Source organism: Cibotium barometz, chromosome 59 (genome assembly GCF_041138505.1).
Source record: "Cibotium barometz isolate CiBa-2024 chromosome 59, ASM4113850v1, whole genome shotgun sequence".
NCBI lineage: Eukaryota > Viridiplantae > Streptophyta > Polypodiopsida > Cyatheales > Cibotiaceae > Cibotium > Cibotium barometz.
This window is the reverse complement of record NC_141104.1, coordinates 17,406,853-17,427,863: the sequence shown is the minus strand read 5'-3', so window position 1 is coordinate 17,427,863 and position 21,011 is coordinate 17,406,853.

Below are 21,011 nucleotides of genomic sequence, written 5' to 3'. Positions count from 1 at the left end.
TGCTTATAGATTAAGCCACTCTGAGGCACAGGAGGTGGAAAAATAATTGACGGAATATTTGAACAAAGGCTTCATTTGGCCTAGTTCAAGACTATGGTGGGCACCGCCTATTCTTCTGGTAAAGAAGAAAGACGGATCTATGCGGATGTGCATAGACTATAGGGCTTTTAATTAGATAACGATTAAGAACAAGTATCTGATGCCACACATGGATGCGTTGTTTGATCAACTCTATGGATCGAGATACTTTACAAAAGTAGACCTGAGATCAGGGTATCATCAGGTTAGAATTAAAGCAGAAGATGTTGTGAAGACAACATTTAGGACCCGTTTCAGGCATTTTGAGTTTTTGGTTATGCCATTTGGGCTAACCAATGCTCCAGCAACGTTTATGACGCTGATGGATAGCATTTTATGTCCATATCTGGGAAAATTCGCAGTAGTTTTCCTGGATGATATTCTTGTGTACAGTAAGACACAAAAAGAACACACAGAGCATTTCTGTCTAGTGTTCGAGTTGTTGCGAGAGCACAAACTATTTGCAAAGAAGAGAAAATGTAAATTTTTTGAAACAGAAATTCACTACCTTGGCCATATTATATCCGCTGATGGTACGTGGATGGTACGTGGATGGAGCAAGAAAAAGTAGAGGCTATTCTTAAATGGCCAGCACCGAAGAATCTCGAGGAACTGCAGATTTTTCTTGGCATGTCGGGGTTCTACCGACAGTATGTGAAGGACTACGTGAAGATCACAGTCCCGTTGATGACTGACCAGTTGACTGACCAGTTACGGTCAAAAACTGTAAGATCCCTGTTCCCACCGAGCAACGGATTCGGGGTACTGGCAGCGGAAGTAGCGCTTCTCGCGCGGGACAGGGGTCCCACACTCGGGGCCTCGCCCACGGATATCCGGATAAGAGACTAATCTGTCGGTTGTTCCAAAACCGAACCCGGAAAAACTTCCTCTACCGGAAAGCACGGGCGATTCCACCAGGATAACTTTTTACTCTAACGTAGTCAAGGTCATTTCTGATCGAGATGATCCGATTACATCTATAAGATACTTAGTCAGTTCAAGGAAGAAACTTGTACTTGGATCATTGGGATCAACGCTTTTTTCCCCATTCAAGAGGCACAGCCGTTGATTCCTATCCATAGAACAGTTTCTGTCCAGGATTTATTTATTTTTTTCTATCGTAAAAACAAAGGTTTGAGTCTCGATTTACGGATCCATCAGTCCAGCCTAACCCCATCCAATCCCATGGGTTAGCCAACCACCCAACCACTGTAGTGATGGGATCCAATTAAGAATTTGGTTAGGTTTTGTCCCGGGTACCAAGGAAAAGAGTTCCAAGGCCCCCTAGCCGGATGTTCATGCAAAATAAAACTAGTCACACCACTCACACACCCAATATGAAATTGCCTTTTTCAACCAGATTCAACCAGTTTAAATTAATCCTTTAATAAAACCATAGTATCATTGATCACCATCTTTCAATTTATCCAATTGATTCTTAATTTCCCATCATTCCTTCATCAGAGTATCTATGGCATCATTGGCAACTAGAACGCTCAGGAGCCGTTTCGATAGTTCCTAGCCCATAATACTTGGCAATATAATCACTTAACATGATGGACTCTCGTTGAAGATCAGCAAGATCAACCAACAGATCCATATAAGGAGCCATGGACTCATCCATTGAAGACCAGCAAGGTCAATCAACCAGATCCATGCTCGATTTCAGAAAACAACTCCAACTCTGTTCCAATATCTTCCTCGACGCACGCGTGGGTATCCTAGGCGACCCAGAGCCCGAGCACCGTATGGTCAGCACCCTCTAGGATCCTTCGCAGGTAACCTAGCGCTTCACGCATAGGCCGCTTCCTTGGCCCCTCATCCACCGTACCGGAAGCTCACCATTTTAATCGCACCGAGGCTGGTCAAGACCTCGGCCGACCTTGCTACGCGAGACGTCCTTCATTGACTCCCCGTCAGCAGTTGCAACTTTCTCATCACGACCTTAATCACAAGACGGTCAAAATGCTCCCCCCAGCATTCTTGACATAAAACAATCATTTACAGACAGCATTTACAAACAGCATTTACAACAGTTTACAATACAATTTCTATTTTGACTTTCATTTTTCCACATTATCCCTCCTCAATCTACATTACTTATTCCATATTCCATTTATATGTATACTCATCCCATCACAACATTTCCATCTCATCACTTCAAATTCCCTCACATCACAATCGTATATTCACATCCATACATCCACAACTATATGCGTACATTCACATCTACATGTATACATCTACATCCCTATGCATACATCCACATCCACATTCACATTCACCTCCATACATATGCATACATCCACTCCACATTCACATCCACATCTATACATCTACATCTACATGCATACATCCACCTCTACATCCACATCTACGTCTATACACCTACATCTACATGCATACATCCCCATCCACATCCACATCTACATCTATACATCTACATCTACATGTATACATATACATCTCCATTCACAACTACATCTACATGCATACATCCATATCTCCATTCCCATCTACATCTATACATCTACATCTACATGCATCCATCCACCTCCACATCCACATCTACATCTATACATCTACATCTACATGTATACATCCACATCTCCATTCACATCTACATCTATACCTCTACATCTACATGCATCCATCCACATCTCCATTTACATCCTCATCTACACATCTATTTCTACATGCATACATCCACGTCCCATGCATACATCCACCTCCACATTCACACTCACATCCATACATCTACTTCTACATGCAACATCCACATCTCCATGCATAATAAAATTCTTTTAATTAATCTAGGATGATAGTTCCTAGAATATGGTAGGAATTTCTCTTTTTATACTTTGAATGAATTTATTTTATGCGTAATTTCTATAAAAATTTTGCCATAGCTCCGCTACTATGACTGATAAATCTCAATTTTTTTTCTAAGGGATAAAGCTCATTATTAAAGAAATAATTAGAATGGTCTCTAATTGGATCATCAATCCATAATGGTCTCTAATTGGATCATTAAGAAAACAATTAGAATGGTCTCTAATTGGGTCATCAATCCATAATGGATTGAATCATCAATGTGCATAAACTAAAAGCATAGCAAAAAAGCCATTAATTTGGCCTCAAGCATAGCTTAATCTTGGATTAAGGAAAGGCTTTATGAAAAGCTTCATTTGGATTGAGGATGGTTCATGAGTATGACCATTTCTTGAGTGAGAGAGAGAAATTACATAAAAACCATTAGAATTTAAACTTAAATGGAAATTAACTTCTATATCACGACCTTAATCACAAGACGGTCAAAATGCTCCCCCCAGCATTCTTGACATAAAACAATCATTTACAGACAGCATTTACAAACAGCATTTACAACAGTTTACAATACAATTTCTATTTTGACTTTCATTTTTCCACATTATCCCTCCTCAATCTACATTACTTATTCCATATTCCATTTATATGTATACTCATCCCATCACATCATTTCCATCTCATCACTTCAAATTCCCTCACATCACAATCGTATATTCACATCCATACATCCACAACTATATGCGTACATTCACATCTACATGTATACATCTACATCCCTATGCATACATCCACATCCACATTCACATTCACCTCCATACATATGCATACATCCACTCCACATTCACATCCACATCTATACATCTACATCTACATGCATACATCCACCTCTACATCCACATCTACGTCTATACACCTACATCTACATGCATACATCCCCATCCACATCCACATCTACATCTATACATCTACATCTACATGTATACATATACATCTCCATTCACAACTACATCTACATGCATACATCCATATCTCCATTCCCATCTACATCTATACATCTACATCTACATGCATCCATCCACCTCCACATCCACATCTACATCTATACATCTACATCTACATGTATACATCCACATCTCCATTCACATCTACATCTATACCTCTACATCTACATGCATCCATCCACATCTCCATTTACATCCTCATCTACACATCTATTTCTACATGCATACATCCACGTCCCATGCATACATCCACCTCCACATTCACACTCACATCCATACATCTACTTCTACATGCAACATCCACATCTCCATGCATAATAAAATTCTTTTAATTAATCTAGGATGATAGTTCCTAGAATATGGTAGGAATTTCTCTTTTTATACTTTGAATGAATTTATTTTATGCGTAATTTCTATAAAAATTTTGCCATAGCTCCGCTACTATGACTGATAAATCTCAATTTTTTTTCTAAGGGATAAAGCTCATTATTAAAGAAATAATTAGAATGGTCTCTAATTGGATCATCAATCCATAATGGTCTCTAATTGGATCATTAAGAAAACAATTAGAATGGTCTCTAATTGGGTCATCAATCCATAATGGATTGAATCATCAATGTGCATAAACTAAAAGCATAGCAAAAAAGCCATTAATTTGGCCTCAAGCATAGCTTAATCTTGGATTAAGGAAAGGCTTTATGAAAAGCTTCATTTGGATTGAGGATGGTTCATGAGTATGACCATTTCTTGAGTGAGAGAGAGAAATTACATAAAAACCATTAGAATTTAAACTTAAATGGAAATTAACTTCTATAGCATTTATTAAATTATATAACTCTTCACTACTATTCACCAATTAACTTCAATAGCATTTAAAAAACCATACCAATTAAACTTCTCAAGCTTGAGAGGGGTTGAGAAGAGAGAATCATTGAGAAATTATAGAAAGATCAAAATTCAATATACTTACCTTATAATTTGCTTGATTCTTTATTCACGGTAGAGGCCCCCAACCAATCAATTGGTTTAGTATGTTGATGGAGCCACCAATGGGAATTGAAGAAAGAGAGAAGTATCAAAAACTAGTGAATTATTAAAGAATTCACAACTCTTGGCTTAGGTAGAGTAGAGTAACAATGCATAAGACACTCTATATTTTGGCTTAGGTGGAGTAGAGTAACAAGCATAAGACTCTATCTAATTTGGCTTAGGTGGAGTAGAGTGACAAAGCATAAGACACTATGTATTTTGGCTTAGGTGGAGTAGAGTAACAAAGCATAAGACTCTATGTCTTTTTCAACAAGGGGAGGCTTCTATTTATAGGAAAATTTGAGCTCCTAACCAAACAAACTGATTCTAGAATTTTCCAAGTCAGTTTGGTCACTTTTTGACCATTTTTAGGTCAATTAAGCTAACTTTTTGGAACTAGAATTGAATGAGGAGAGAGGAGAGATGAAATATCTTAATTTTTATGAGTTTAAAACTCATTCAAGCATGTGAAATATGCACCTCCTTTAAAGAATTCCCCTTCCTTACATATGTGTCAAAAATTGTATTGCTCATAGTTTTTTACTAATAAACCTTGTACATTTTCAACTCTTCATCTTATGTGAAATATGCACCTCCTTTAAAGAATTCCTCTTCCTTACATATGTGTCATAGTTTTTTTTTTTTTTTTACTAATAAGCCTTGTACATTTTCAACTCTTCATCTTATGTGAAATATGCACCTCCTTTAAAGAACTCCCCTTCCTTACATATGTGTTTATTTACTAATAAACCTTGTACATTTTCAACTCTTCATCTTATGTGAAATATGCACCTCCTTTAAAGAACTCCCCTTCCTTACATATGTGTCATAATGGAATCATTTTAATATTGCTCATAGTTTTTTACTAATAAACCTTGTACATTTTCAACTCTTCATCTTATGTGAGCATTTAAGGGACTCCCCTTCCTTACATATGTGTCATAATAAAATCATTATTCCCAAAATATCTCATATTTTTAATATTGCTCATAGTTTTTTATTAATAACCCTTGTACATTTTCAACTCTTCATCTTATGTGAAATATGCACCTCCTTTAAAGAACTCTCCTTCCTTACATATGAGTCATAATGGAATCATTTTAATATTGCTCATAGTTTTTTACTAATAAACCTTGTACATTTTCAACTCTTCACCTCATGTGAGCATTTACTCATTTTTGGATATTTTCTTTTTACAATTTGGATTTATCTCCTCCCTACACATGGATTGATGCTATTGGCCCATAGAAACCTTAATTGGACCATAGTCTAAAGATTTCTGAAAATCTAGACCCTTAGGCTAAGGTTCTTTATACCTATTTCCAATTAATTCCAATTGCACATTGGAAAATTCTTTTTAAATTTCTGCTTCAGGGAAACTCATCTGAATTATAAGAGATATTTTTCTATCCAAAAATATTCAAAATCTGAATATTCTCTCTCTAGAATATTTTCTCTCTCTAGGTTAAAACAGTCACAAACAAGATCTCTTATATTTCAGAAAAGGAATTGATTACAGGAGAATATACTAGACATCAAAAAGGGGTTGGGAGAGGAATCTTACATTACTAAAAACATTAGTGGAGAGACCGAAAACTCTCTCACTTATAGCCAGAGTAGTATGATCCACATGTAGCTCAATCCAATGGGATTTGTATCCCTTTCGGAGCTAGGGATTCAACCCGTACTGGTGCACAAAAGCTTATCCATTTGATGGAGAGAATGCTAAGAATACTACTACCATAGACTTAACACACACACAAGCTCAATCTTACTTTTGCTCACTCAACTCCACATTCCACTCATCCATGCATCCAAACAAGAAGAAAGCTTAGCTATTGCATACACAAGATCAAGCATTCTTCATTCTCAAATACTCATTTTTCTAGCATGCACACAAACCTTGAAGCTATCAATAAGAAACATGCACACTAGAGAATTGACATGAGAAGAGAGACAAATATCAACTCATTGCATTGAATTAACAAAAATAGAACTTACAACAATGTAGATGGGGAGAGAGAAGAGCTTGCACCTCTATGGGAAAAGAGGGAGAGCTAGTCTCAAGAGAGCTCAAACATGAGTTTGCCCAATGTGTGCATAAGCTCTCAAATGAGCCACTTTTTATACAAAAACTCTAAAACTCCCAAAAGTTCCCATGTGGGATTATTGTCAAGCCCACTCCCACACTCATCTACAACTTGGAACTCTTTACAAGAGCCCAAAATCTTTTTGTTGCATCCTTGCATTGATCTTCACTCGTAACACTCCCCCCTTCCTATTCTGCGCACGTCCTCGAGCGCGGTAGAAGCAAGAGCTGCAAAAAACAATGGATACAAGTAAAGCCTTTTATTGAAAAAAAGAAAAGAAAAGGAAAGAAAAAAACCAGCAATGATAATTTCACACGTGAGCATACAAGTGAAAGGCTGATTAGAGTTTTAAAAAGAGTACTAAAATAGATGAGTAAAGACTAGTCAAAGTGAGACTAAGTGGTAGATAGTGCTATGCAAAGGCAAGTGTGCTTGCACACCACAGGTTATGACCGCACTCTCAATGTCCTACAAGTATTTATGTTATTCCTAAGTGGCAAACCTACTCCTAAATATGAGCAATGGTGATTGGACCTCTTTTTTTTTTAAACTAATTACACACAAGCACAAAATTATAAAAATTTAAAACAATGCAAGTTACTCTAATTATGCAAAAAATTACAGAAAATTAAAAAAATGAAAAATTATAGAATATGCAAAGAATATGGATTCCTAAAAAAACACAAAAATTATTTTTTTTATTTTTTCTTTCTTTCTTTTCTCTCTTTTTAAAAAAAATATTTTTTAATTATTTTTACTGTTTTATTATTTTTTTATTCTTATTATTTTTTTATTTTTTTTAAAAAAATGCACAAACATGAAAGTTTTAACAAAAAATAAAAAATAACAAATAACAAATTAAAAAAAACTCACCTTTTTTCCTGGCGCCTTCTCTGCAGATTCGCCTTCTTCACCGCCTCTGCTTTCTTCAATGCCCTTCACAGTTGTTGGCTATTGCCAGCTGTGCAGCTCTCCACTCCACCGGCCTTCACACCCTCACCTACTTCTACGGCCAGCTGTCGCTCTCCACTCCACCTCTGCGCTCGCTGCTCTCAAGCCAGCCAACAGCTTCTTGCCTTCTGCTTGCCGGCCAGTTCACTTTTTTTTATTTCTTTTTGCTGTGCCTTGCCTGTGGCCAACCTTCGCTCTCAGCCGCCCCGCCTTCACGACTACTGTGCCTCCCCGCCGTCAGCCGCCTCGACGCCACTTCACGCCTCTGCTACTGCAGTCGTCGTCATTTGCTTGCACGGCCTCGCCTTCGTCTGCTACTCCACGCCGACCTTCTGCAACGCCTTGCTCCTTGCCAGTCGCCTCGACCCAACTCCAAAGACTTCCAGCTGCCAGCCGCCTCCTACTGCCAGCCGCCCCTGCCTTTCTTCTTCGCCGGCCTCAGCTGACTCTCTTTCTCCTTCGCCAACTCATTCACAGCCAGGCGGCCCTTCATAGTCTCCACGCCTCCTTCGCTTGCTTCAACGGCCACAACTTCACCATCTTTGAACCAGTCAGCCAACAGTTTTGTGTGTTTATATATATATATATATATATATAACAAAAATAAAAAACAAAATTTCAACCTCTCCTCTCTTCCTTTCTCCCTTCTCTTTCCCTCTCTCCTCTCATCCTTAAGGGGGCTTCTCACTTGGGAGCCTATGGAGCTTGCATAAGCTATGGAAGAGCTTAGCAACGCACCTCTTTTATTTTTATTTTATTTTACTAATTACATGTTAACAAAGAGCATGAAAGCATGAAATGACAAAAAAAAACAATGAATGTAAGCATAATGACGGTACTTGAAAAGGAATAAAAGTAATAAAACATAAAAAAACAATGCGGGAGAACCCTCAACCGCTTTTCTTATCCTAACCTTATCCACTCACACCGGGATCGCACCCCCGAACTTAACCTAATCACTCAATGGTTTTGCAACCAAAAGAGGAAATAGTGGTGGTTTCCACACACTCTCAACCGGATTTGAGTCTTCTCCTCGGCAGCGGCGCCAGTGGAGAGATGGAAAACTCTCTCACTTATAGTAAGAGTAGTATGATCCACATGTAGCTCAATCCAATGGGACTTGCATCCCTTTCGGAGCTAGGGATTCAACCCGTACCGGTGCACAAAAGCTTATCCATTTGATGGAGAGAATGCTAAGAATACTACTACCATTGACATAGACTTAACACACACACAAGCTCAATCTTGCTTTTGCTCACTCAACTCCACATTCCACTCATCCATGCATCCAAACAAGAAGAAAGCTTAGCTATTGCATACACAAGATCAAGCATTCTTCATTCTCAAATACTCATTTCCCTAGCATGCACACAAACCTTGAAGCTATCAATAAGAAACATGCACACTAGAGAATTGACATGAGAAGAGAGACAAATATCAACTCATTGCATTGAATTAACAAAAATAGAACTTACAACAATGTAGATGGGGAGAGAGAAGAGCTTGCACCTCTATGGGAAAAGAGGGAGAGCTAGTCTCAAGAGAGCTCAAACATGAGTTTGCCCAATGTGTGCATAAGCTCTCAAATGAGCCACTTTTTATACAAAAACTCTAAAACTCCCAAAAGTTCCCATGTGGGATTATTGTCAAGCCCACTCCCACACTCATCTACAACTTGGAACTCTTTACAAGAGCCCTAAGTATCTTTTTGTTGCATCCTTACATTGATCTTCACTCGTCACGCAACAATTAGTTGGTGGGAAGCCCAACAGAAGAGCTTTGATAAGCTCAAGGTGACCGTAGCAACTGTACGTGTTTTGACTATTGTCGATCCAAATGAACCGTTTGTCTTGGAAACAGACGCTAGTAATGAGGCCATTGGGGCCGTACTTATGTAAAGGGGATGCCCAATTGCATTTGAGAGTAAAAAGTTAGATCGTGCGCAATGTAACTACTCGGCTTACGAGGGAGAGTTACTAGCGATAGTTCATGTACTAAAAAAGTGGAGACACTATTTATATGGTGCTTCTTTTGAGGTCCGGATGGACCATTAAAGTGTGAAATGGCTTTCAAGTCAAAGTGAACTGAAGGGTAGATAAGCTCGGTGGTGGGCGGAGATTCTACAGGAGTTGGACCTTCAGATACGTTACCAGAAAGGTAAGTATAACGTGGTGGCAGATGCACTTAATCGCATGCCACAGATTAATGAACTTAGTTTCATAGTCTTCAAGAATGATTTCTTGGAGTCTCTACATGGTTTATGTGAGCACGATCCATCTTTTACAGAGGTGTGGCGCGCTGTACGCGTACGCACTTCTTCACAGATGCGACCACCTCCCTCGTTGTTGGCACGGATTGCTAGTCTGGAGAGAGTGGCCGAAGGTGCAACGAAAAGTGAAGCGAGAGTTAGTCCAGAGAGACTAGCCGTGTCTCTTGGGTATAGTTTGGAGCCAGAGAGCTCTGACGTAGGCCCTTCATCACCTTTGACTGCCACGACTTCAAAGGGGAGTGATAAACTTTGTTGGGGGGAGAAATATGCTAATTACTCCATTGATGAGTGACGGGTACTTACTCTACAAGGGTATAATATGTATACCTAACTATTGGTGACTTTCGGGCCCAAATTCTTAAAGAAAGTCATGATAGTCCAAGTGTGGCTCATCCCAAGATTCAGAAGACCTATGCACTAGTAAAAAGACAGTTTTATTGGCCTAGTTTGTTTAAGGATGTTGAGACTTATGTGCTAAAATGCAGTAAGTGCCAAGTCAATAAACACGAATGTCTTAAGGTTGGAGGACTACTCCATCCGCTGGAGATTCCTCAAGGGAAATGGGAAAGCATTTCCATGGATTTCATTACCCGTTTACCCAAGACGAGTCGAGGGAATGACTCGGTGTGGGTGGTAGTGGATAGGTTAACTAAAATGGTAAAAATTATCGCCACGAAGAAAACTGTTAAAACGCCAGAGTTGGCAAAACTCTTGAACATCTCTACAAGCTATATGGCCTACCCCCGTGCAGATATAGTGTCGGATAGAGATAGAAAGTTCAACAGTCATTTTTGGAGGGAAGTCTTCAAAAAGTTGGATACTACGCTGAGTATGAGTACGGCAAATCATCCGGAGTCTGATGGTCAAACTGAAAGAGTTAACCAAATTCTAGAGGATATGTTACGTTCTTATGTTAGTAAGAAGCAATCTACTTGGGAAGAGTACTTGCCCTTATTGGAGTTTGCTTATAACAGCTCCAAACACTCAGCGCGATTGGATTTACACCATTCATGTTAATGTATAGATTCCAGCCGAGATCTGCGATGGCTATAGGCCTAGAAAAGGAGAAGATTCAATCTGTCAAGGATTTCCTTGAAGATATGAATGATATGCTCAGAGCCGCACATGAGAGCATTCGTAGTGCTCAGGATCATGCTAAAACTTATGCGGATAAAGGATGTAGAAAGGTGACCTTTGTAGAAGGTGACTTTGTATTCCTCAAGGTTCCTACGCAGTCAGAAACCATGAAAATGGGAAAGTGTGATAAACTTTCTCCGAGATATTGTGGTCCTTTTAAAATCCTTAAGAAGATTGGGGACGTAGCATATAAACTTGAATTACTGGAGAGTTCTCAAGTCCATCCTATCTTCCATGTCAGCAAACTGAAGAAATCAGTTCACGGGTTAGAGAACACAGTTTCTCCAGAGATTTTGGTGGACTTGATAGAGCCACCAAAGATACCACATGAACTTGAAAAGATTTGACACACAAACCCTCCATAAAGTGTACTGGAGGTACTTGTTAAATGGACAGACAGGGAGGATGAGGAGGCAGCTACTTGGGAACGCCGTAGTGCAATTTCCAAGAGGTTTCCCTAGTTTGTTTTCGAGGATGTGAAAACTCTTCTTAAGGGAGGGCGTAATGTCACGTAGGCTGTAACGCCTGTGTGACCGACGGCGGCGGGGCAGACCAGATGCTAGACGGGGCTTTAGCATCAACGCCTCGGTCGGAGTGCCGAGGACGTGGCCATCCGGGGTTCAGTGGGAGAGGACGCCCATGTGGAGTCATGGGCGGCCAGGCTAGTGTGGATGGCAGGCCACACACTATATAGCCTGGGGGATGAGGGGCAATCCTCATTCTTCCTCTATGGCTGGGTGGGGAGCCAGAGGCCATCCCCTCCTGTGGGAACGCCCGTAGTGGTGTTACAGTGATATAACACCCGCCCTTGGGAATCTATGATGGAATCCTTGGAATGGATTAGCTCCATAAGAATCACACTGTGTGGACAAAAATAGGAGTTGAAATGTGTACATACATGTATATGGCGTGTGTGAAGTTTTGCTTTTGAAAGCATTGTCAGGTGTACAGATGTAAATGTATTGATGTGAGCATGTACAGGCCTGTCCGGTGAGAGGTCCACTGAGGATGATATCAGCTGCTTGATGGCTTTGATTGTGTGCGCGTCCTCAAAAAGTAAGTGGGCACTCGTATGCTGTATTTGGAATGTGTATGGGGGCGTGGGCATTGGACACTGAGAGGGCCGGTGTTACCTTGAGAAAGAGGAGTGTGGAAAGCATGGAGTTTTTTAATGATTGATGGCCCAATGCAGCTATGGGCATTGGTGTGAAAAGGGATAATATAGTGGCCATTTTTTAAAATAAAGAAAAATAAAAAGGAGGATGAATGTCGCCAGCTGGTAATGTTGGCGTGGAGCGTTGAAGGGCTGCCAGCGCACAGTACAGAAGGCTGGCGAAGCATAGCGAGTTCGAGAAGGCAAAAAGGCCGTCGCCGTGTTGGGTAAGAGGCTCTCAAGCGCAGCTCTAAAAAAGCAAAGGGAAGAGGCAAGGCGTTGTTGTTGTGAGGGCTGGGGCTTTGAGGCGTGTGCAGTGTCGATTGCAGTGGAGGGGAGACCTTGCTGGCGTGGGGGCCGAGTACAGAGGGAGGTGAAAGTGGGTGTTGGATGTGAAGAGACTGGGACTCTGAAAGACTGTAGAGAGAATAGCCTGGGGCAGTTACTGGCGCAACTGGGAGAGAGTCCGAGTCTGGTGTTTGAGTGGCAAACTGCAGTCATTGGCGCTGCAGAAGCAGAACAAAGAGCTGGGAAACTCTCTAAGGGACTTAGAGTGTGCAGGTGATGGGATGAAAGGTCGCCGAGGAGTAGTGCTTGCAGTAGCCGTCAAAGGGATGCGCCAAATAAAGGATGGAGGCGGCCATGTACTTGCTGTGTAAAGAGCAGCTGGACGACGTGCGCAGCTGGAGCCGAGAGAAGCCGCCTTGTTGTGTGAAGAAGGGGGCCTGGTCATTCTCTGAAAAGAAGATAAGGTGAGCAGCAGGGAGGTTCTCAGGCGGGTGTAATAAAAGGACCGGAGCCCAAGACGGGTTCGTGGAGTGAAGAGCTGGGGGCTCTGAAGGACTGAAGAGAGAGTCGCCTGGGGATCCCTCTGGCGCAGCTGGAACGCTAGCAAAGGGTAGGCTGGTGGGCCGACGTGTGTGGAGGCCGCCCATGGGTTGATGGGCATAGTAGTTGGCGCAAGGTATAGTCAGGGTGATCGAAGCAGAGGGCGCAGCCTGCTGGCAAGGATAAACAAAGGGACCTCTTAGCACACCAGGCGACAGAGAAGGTTCTGGAAAGCTAGCAGAGGGAGACCGTGAAGTGTGGAGCCGCCTCGAAGGTGATGCTGCCAGAGTAGTGGTCGTGGTGCTGAGTGGCTTTGAAAGCAAAGGAAGCCTGTGAAGAGGGTGCAGCTGGATGTGCAGTTGCAGGTGCAGCGGGTAAAGGACAACGTGAAGGAGAGGCTGAATGCCCAGGAGGGCTCGCGAGCGACTAGTAGAGGACCGCAGTGAAGTAAAGTGCCGTGAAGGCTGGAGCAACAAATAGCAGAAAAGCATTGTGTGACAGCTGGTAACCAAAGGGAGGGATTGAAGGTGTTAACTACAAAGGAAAGGCTTGGGCTAGTGTGAGCTGTATATACAGTAAAATGAAGGTGAACAAGTGAAGCACCTTAATGATAGTGACGAAGGTACATGGGCTGGTGGTCTGCAGGCACAGTGAGCCAGAGAGAGAGAGAGAGTGTGTGTGTGGTATTTGTGGTTTTCTACCTCGTCTAAGGACTCAAGTCAGAGTTGTAAATTTCTCTTGATTAGATGTGGCTGGTGTTTGGTGATACCAGAGAGTTCTTTTATTTCTTTGTTCATTTAGGTACGAGTTGTAACAGCCAGATCTGAAATATAAGTCTTGTTTATGCTCTTTGGTCTGGTGTTCTGGTGTGTTTGCATGCGTGTGTGGAAGTGTGGCATGCTATAAGGGCGTAAACAGCTTTACCGCTTCCGTGCCATCACTTTTTGGTGCCTCCACAGAGGAGCAGATTTACTCTGGTTCGTGAAAGAAGATAGGGGCTGTGTGAAGCAAGATTTGGAAAGATGGCTCAAGATTTTCCAGAGTATTGGGGATTGCCACAGGAAAGTGCAGTCAGGTTTCTAGAGAAAATGGAATTTACAGCCTTGATGAAAGATAGGGCAACCCCGGAGATCCTTTCTCAGATTTTGGCTTATTGCTTGCAGGGTGATGCAAAAATATGGTTACAGATGTTTGTGACTACACACAGGAACATTCACCAACAAGATCCTGAGTACCGTGTAGTCAGAGCTGCATTCTTGGCACAGTTTGCCCGAGTGAGGAGTCCAAATGAGGTGTGGAAGGAGTTGTGCAACATTTAGCAGAAGGATGGTCAGGATGTGGATCAGTACCTGATAGAGTTTGGTAGACTGTGGAGTCTATGGTGTGAGGCTTTGATTCCTGAAGTACCCCCGCAAATGATAAAGAGAGACCGGTTTGTGGCTGGTCTGGAGCCAACCCTCCGTTTGAAGGTGGAGCTGAAGAACCCGGATAGCTTTGAGGAGGCTGTCAGAGTAGCTCGTGAGAAGGAGTGGAAGGTAAAACGTCTGAGGCAGATGGGAATACAGGAAGAGCCGAAGAAGTTTATGAAGATGCCAGAGATTGAGAGTATACATCCTGAAAGGGAAGCTGCTGTTGTTCCAGAACAGGAAGACACTTTGAAGAGGGACATACATGATGCAGTGGAGCTCATGAAGTCTCTAAGTTTGAATTGGATGGAAGCAGGTGGAAAGGGAAGAAGCCGAGGTGCACCAAATAATAGAAGGGACAGTATCTCAACAGGTGAAGGGAACATGGGAGGAACAGGGAGAGGACGGGGCTACTATTTGAGTAATGTCCAATGCTGGAACTGTGGGGAGCGGGGACATATCAGCCCTCAACGTGATAAGCCGCCCAGAGCAGGTGGTGGAATATATCCTGTGATGCAGAGGACTAATGATAGATCGGGGGATCATAGTGTTGAAGTAAAAGATCCAAATCAACCCTCTACCAGTGGAGTCAAATGGGAGGATAAGGGAAAGGGACCGGCTCTCAGCTTGATAGAAGTGGAGACCATTCCAGAGATTATGCCTGTGGCAAAGAGGACGAGGAGTACAATGGCAGAACCTGAACCATCTTCTAAGAAAGGTAAGCATGTCCAATTTGATATAAGCCCTCAACCAGAGAAGAAAAAGAGGAAGCCAAGGAGACATTATAAAACTTCAGATTTGCATATTGGTCAAGGTCAGGAGGAGTATACATTAATGGGAGATTTAAAGGGAAGGGTAGCCAATATAACATTTGCCCAATTACTTGGATTTTGTCCGAAGCTCAAGAGAGAGTGGAAGAAGTTGGCAAATCCGAGGAAAGTAAATGAGCAGGAACCCACACAAGGCGAAATGGAGCTGATGTCTGTGGAAGACCTTCCTGATATTTGTCCATCAGTTGATGCCTGGTGTGGAAGTGTGAGTGTTGGAGAAGCATATGTTGATGGCGGTGCACAAATCAGTGTGATGACTCAGTCCTGTATGGAGAGATTGGGGTTGAAGCTGAATGCTAGTTCAGACTTTAGACTCCGTCTGGCAAATCATGCAAAAGTAAAGTGTCTGGGTATATGCACAGAAGTGCCAGTGACTGCTTTTGGTGTGGTTTGCAATATAAATTGCCATATTATGCCGGCTGGTTTGGGAGCTTATCCACTGATTTTGGGTAGACCTTGGCTTAGACAGGTGGGTGCCATCCAAAACTGGAAAAGGGGGACCATAACAGTACATAATAGGAGAGGGAGAGCCAGGAAATTCAACATGAGTAGTAAGCGGGAAATGAAGACTGAACCTGAAGAAACAAGTGCTGATGAGTATTCAGATAGTGAAACTGAAGAAGAGAGTTCTACTTCTGATGATGAGAGCCAGGTATCATTTATAATGAAGGAAGAAAATGAGCATGTGATGCAAGCTGAAGAGGAGATAAAGAAGGAAGAAGAGAGCAGACTTGAAGATATGGACAGTCTAATGCAGCCTCCATCACCCAGTGCGGAGAAAGAGAAGCTGTTACAGGGCATGCTGAATCCTAAATTACAGCCACTGGAGAAAGAAGAATATATGAAGGTAATACATAAATTCCCTCATTTGTTTATTACTTCATATGAAGAGATCCGAGGATTCAAATGTGAGCCAATGCCTATAGTATTGAAAGAGGGTGTGAGGCCAGTGTTTCAGAAACTGAGGAGAATAAATAGAGAGTTGTTGCCTGTATTAAGAGAGGAGCTGAGTAAGTTGTTAAAAGCAGGGTTAATTTATCCAATAGATCACTCAGATTGGGCAAATCCAGTGGTCTTCACTCCAAAGCATACAGGTGGGTGGAGAGTCTGTATTGATTACAAGCCTCTGAATGCTGCAACAAAAAGCAATCATTATCCTCTGCCATTTATTGATGATATTTTGGACAAGGTAGCTGGATATGAGAGGTATAGTGTATGCGATGGCTTCTCTGGATATTTTCAGATCTCAATTGCTGAGGAAGATCAGGCTAAAACCACCATCATTACACCATGGGGTTGCTTCTGTTACCGAGTAGTACCATTTGGTTTGAAAAATGCACCCTCGTGGTATCAGAGGAACACTGATAGAGTACTTGCACCTCTTACGGATCATTTTGTGAGAGCTTTTTTGGATGATATATGTGTGTATAGTTCTCAAAAAGAGCATGGTAATAAGTTGGAGCAAGTATTTTCTAAAATGGATGATGCAGGTGGACAGCTGAATCCAAAGAAGTGTCATTTAGGACATTCAAAGGTGAAGCTGTTGGGGCATATGATATCTCAGAATGGAATTGAGCCCGATCCAGAGAAGATAAAAGCTCTTGTCTTATTATCTGCACCATCAACATCCAGGCAGCTGCAGACTTTCGTCCAGAAGGTAAAATATATGGCAAGATTTGTTCCTTTAATGTCTCAACTGCTTTATCCTCTTCAGCAGGCTATGAAGAAAGAACCATTGCAATGGAATGAAGAATGCGAGGAAGTGTTTGAGAAAGTGAAGGAGGTATTGGGAGGTATTTCCAGTGTAAAAGCTCCGGATTTCTCTCAGGTCTTTTATGTGAATCCATCTTTTGGTCCGGATGTAGTTGGAGCAATCTTAATGCAGAGAGGAGATGAATCCAGATATATGAAGCCTGTGTATTTTGCAAGTAGAGTGAAGACAGAAGCAGAGAGGAGATATACTGAGGCTGAATTGGTTTTGTCAAGTCTGGTGTATGCTTGCAGGAAATTCAGGTCATATCTCCTGATGAAACCATTTGTGGTGCTGACAAATTATACTTTACTCCCTCAGCTGGTGAATGGTACTTCACTCTCAAAAGGTATGATGCGATGGTTAGTGGAGCTTCAAGAATATGATTTCTCATTTTTAATTGAAGATACTTGCAAGGCAACTCTGGCAGATCTTCTAACATACAAAGATGGCCCGATACTGGTGAAGGAAGTGGATTCAAAGATAGAAAAAGAGGAACAGATTATTATTCCTGGAGCTCATGTTTTATTCTTTGATGGTTCGTATAAAAGGAGTATACATCAGGCCACCGGAGGATATATAATCCAGGATTCAGAAGGTGTGCTGATTCTAAAGAATGGAATACATCTGGAAGCTGAAAGTAACAATGAGGCTGAGTACACAGCATTGTTTCAAGGGTTGCAGGCTGCTTTAAAGCAGAAGATTCAAAAGCTAATCATAAAGGGAGATTCTCTATTAGTGGTAAAGCAGGTCTTGGGTAGCTGGCGAGCAAAGAATCCGAGATTAAAAGAATGTCTGGCTAATGTTAGAAGGCTGCTACATCAATTTACAGCATGGAGTATTCAACATGTGCGGCGGGAGGAAAATCATATGGCACATGAGTTGGCTCAGGAGGCAATTAATCAGGATCCAGTAATTGCAAAAATTGAAGAGCCATTATACAGAGGGAGGGAATACCTGTCCAGAGTGGTGGATTATCTACTCTCAGGTCGCTTGCCTGAGGAGCTCAAAAAAGGCCAAAAGTATCATTTTATCAGGAAAAGTAAGCATTATGTCATGATTGGGGATGAATTATACATGCAGGGAGCTGATCAGGTATTGAGGAGAATTCCCTAGAGAGAAGAGATTTATTATATTCTATCTTCAAATCATGAGGGAGCATGTGGGGGTCATTATGCATTTAAGATCACCTTGCAGAAGATATTACTGGAGGGTTATGTATGGCCTTCCATCCAGAAGGATATTCAACACTGGTGCAGGTCTTGCCATGAGTGCCAGAGAATGGGGAAGAGGATCTTAAAAATGGAGCCGAGAAATATCATGCTGGTATATGACATTTTTGAAAGATGGGGAGTGGATGCAGTTGGACCATTTCCCAGGACAGCCAGAGGAAAGTGTTATGTGCTTACTGCGGTGGATTACCTATCAAAATGGGCAGAAGTGAAGGCAGTAAAGAGAGTGGATAGTAAAGAGGTGGCTGATTTTGTGTATGAACATATATGCTGCAGGTTTGGAATTCCTCTGGAGATACTATCAGATAATGGACCTGAATTTAGAGGAGAGGTAGTTGACCATTTATGCAGAAGATTGAGTATCAACCACAAATACTCCACTCCTTATCACCCTCAATGCAATGGCTTGAATGAAAGATTCAATGGTGAATTTAAGCTGATGATAACCAAAATGACAGAAGGCCATATCAAGAATTGGGATATAGAGATGAATCGTGTATTATGGGCATACAGGGTTGCTGTAAAATCTGGTACACAATTCTCACCCTTTCATTTAGTTTATGGGAAAGAAGCACTCATGCCTATTGATGTGGAAATTCCAGCTTTGAAGTTTTTGATTGAAGAAGGGCATGAGCCTATTGATTGTTACAGAGAAAGATTACTGGCTTTGCAAATAGTTCAGCTGGACAGAGAGCTAGCATTTGATCACTATGCAGCTATGCAATTGAAAAGACAAGAAAGAGAGAATGAGAAGGTGGAGCAGAAAGAAATTGAAGAGGGTGATCTGGTTCTCAGGTATAATAGCAAGCTGGATAGCACTTTTCATACTGCATTCCAGACAAAGTGGGAGGGTCCGTATAAAGTTGAGAGAAAATTTGATAATGGGAGTTATCAGCTTGCTGATTTAGATGGAAAGAAGCATAAAAGGAGAGTGAATGGTTTATGACTGAAGAAATATTTTGCTCGATTGATGTTAGCCGTGAAAGAAGAAGATCAGGAAGCTTATGATGCATGTCAGGAAGATGTAGAAGGTACAGAGGAAAATCTGAATATTTCATCCCTATTTGTACAGCTGCTGGACATGAATGTCTCAGCAGAAGTAGGGGGTTACTAAATATGTGTGGACAAAAATAGGAGTTAAAATGTGTACATACATGTATATGGCGTGTGTGAAGTTTTGCTTTTGAAAGCATTGTCAGGTGTACAGATGTAAATGTATTGATGTGAGCATGTACAGGCATGTCCGGTGAGAGGTCCACTGAGGATGATATCAGCTGCTTGATGGCTTTGATTGTGTGCGCGTCCTCAAAAAGTAAGTGGGCACTCGTATGCTGTATTTGGAATGTGTATGGGGGTGTGGGCATTGAACACTGAGAGGGCTGGTGTTACCTTGAGAAAGAGGAGTGTGGAAAGCGTGGAGTTTTTTAATGATTGATGGCCCAATGCAGCTATGGGCATTGGTGTGAAAAGGGATAATATAGTGGCCATTTTTTAAAATAAAGAAAAATAAAAAGGAGGATGAACGTCGCCAGCTGGTAATGTTGGCGTGGAGCGTTGAAGGGCTGCCAGCGCACAGTACAGAAGGTTGGCGAAGCATAGCGAGTTCGAGAAGGCAAAAAGGCCGTCGCCGTGTTGGGTAAGAGGCTCTCAGGCGCAGCTCTAAAAAAGCAAAGGGAAGAGGCAAGGCGTTGTTGTTGTGAGGGCTGGGGCTTTGAGGCGTGTGCAGTGTCGATTGCAGTGGAGGGGAGACCTTGCTGGCGTGGGGGCCGAGTACAGAGGGAGGTGAAAGTGGGTGTTGGATGTGAAGAGATTGGGACTCTGAAAGACTGTAGAGAGAATAGCCTGGGGCAGTTACTGGCGCAACTGGGAGAGAGTCCGAGTCTGGTGTTTGAGTGGCAAACTGCAGTCATTGGCGCTGCAGAAGCAGAACAAAGAGCTGGGAAACTCTCTAAGGGACTTAGAGTGTGCAGGTGATGGGATGAAAGGTCGCCGAGGAGTAGTGCTTGCAGTAGCCGTCAAAGGGATGCGCCAAATAAAGGATGGAGGCGGCCGTGTACTTGCTGTGTAAAGAGCAGCTGGACGACGTGCGCAGCTGGAGCCGAGAGAAGCCGCCTTGTTGTGTGAAGAAGGGGGCCTGGTCATTCTCTGAAAAGAAGATAAGGTGAGCAGCAGGGAGGTTCTCAGGCGGGTGTAATAAAAGGACCGGAGCCCAAGACGGGTTCGTGGAGTGAAGAGCTGGGGGCTCTGAAGGACTGAAGAGAGAGTCGCCTGGGGCTCCCTCTGGCGCAGCTGGAACGCTAGCAAAGGGTAGGCTGGTGGGCCGACGTGTGTGGAGGCCGCCCATGGGTTGATGGGCATAGTAGTTGGCGCAAGGTATAGTCAGGGTGATCGAAGCAGAGGGCGCAGCTGCTGGCAAGGATAAACAAAG